We start from the raw sequence: 1,110 nt of genomic DNA on the forward strand, positions 1-1,110 counted from the left end.
TACGTCGCGCTCGTGCGTTTTGTTTTGCACGCGGTGCAAAAAAATTAAAAAGGGAATGCAACACGAGGACTTCCCAGGAGGTCACCCATCCTAGTACTACTCTCGCCCAAGCACGCTTAACTTCGAAGTTCTGATGGGATCCGGTGCTTTAGTGCTGGTATGATCGCATCCGACATGTTACCCCCGTCTTCGTCCCTTATGCTTGCCCCTCCCAGCTCCACTACACACACGATTGCACATTCCTTTGGCCGCTCCCGCTCAACTACGGAGACGAGTTTTACCACGGTTCAACTGCACCAGTGCCTATTTACCATGGTTTCGACCCCTTTCAGAACACGCTTGCCGCCGCTAGACGCGTGAATAATGAGCAGCGAGCTAAAACTTACCGTAAACGTGCAAAATAATAAAACGTGCTAAACATACGTCGCGCTCGTGCGTTTTGTTTTTGCACGCGGTGCAAAAAATTAAAAAGGGAATGCAACACGAGGACTTCCCAGGAGGTCACCCATCCTAGTACTACTCTCGCCCAAGCACGCTTAACTTCGGAGTTCTGATGGGATCCGGTGCTTTAGTGCTGGTATGATCGCATCCGACATGTTACCCCCGTCTTCGTCCCTTATGCTTGCCCCTCCCAGCTCCACTACACACACGATTGCACATTCCTTTGGCCGCTCCCGCTCAACTACGGAGACGAGTTTTACCACGGTTCAACTGCACCAGTGCCTATTTACCATGGTTTCGACCCCTTTCAGAACACGCTTGCCGCCGCTAGACGCGTGAATAATGAGCAGCGAGCTAAAACTTACCGTAAACATGCAAAATAATAAAACATGCTAAACATACGTCGCGCTCGTGCGTTTTGTTTTGCACGCGGTGCAAAAAAATTAAAAAGGGAATGCAACACGAGGACTTCCCAGGAGGTCACCCATCCTAGTACTACTCTCGCCCAAGCACGCTTAACTTCGGAGTTCTGATGTGATCCGGTGCTTTAGTGCTGGTATGATCGCATCCGACATGTTACCCCCGTCTTCGTCCCTTATGCTTGCCCCTCCCAGCTCCACTACACACACGATTGCACATTCCTTTGGCCGCTCCCGCTCAACTACGGAG

The 1,110-nt window shown here is 51.0% G+C and overlaps 3 non-coding genes across 3 annotated transcripts; all 3 read right to left on the bottom strand.

The window, feature by feature from the left end:
- Positions 1-52: 52 nt before the first annotated feature.
- Positions 53-171, bottom strand: LOC123178750 (5S ribosomal RNA). Its single transcript, XR_006489822.1, has one exon. It is a non-coding gene; the product is annotated as a 5S ribosomal RNA (ribosomal RNA).
- A 301-nt stretch (positions 172-472) lies between these two features.
- LOC123178748 (5S ribosomal RNA) lies at positions 473-591 on the bottom strand. Its single transcript, XR_006489820.1, has one exon. It is a non-coding gene; the product is annotated as a 5S ribosomal RNA (ribosomal RNA).
- Positions 592-892: 301 nt separating this feature from the next.
- LOC123178749 (5S ribosomal RNA) lies at positions 893-1,011 on the bottom strand. The gene has a single exon (XR_006489821.1). It is a non-coding gene; the product is annotated as a 5S ribosomal RNA (ribosomal RNA).
- Positions 1,012-1,110: the final 99 nt, after the last annotated feature.

The sequence above is a fragment of the Triticum aestivum genome, unplaced genomic scaffold (assembly GCF_018294505.1).
Source record: "Triticum aestivum cultivar Chinese Spring unplaced genomic scaffold, IWGSC CS RefSeq v2.1 scaffold65959, whole genome shotgun sequence".
Classification (NCBI taxonomy): Eukaryota; Viridiplantae; Streptophyta; class Magnoliopsida; order Poales; family Poaceae; genus Triticum; species Triticum aestivum.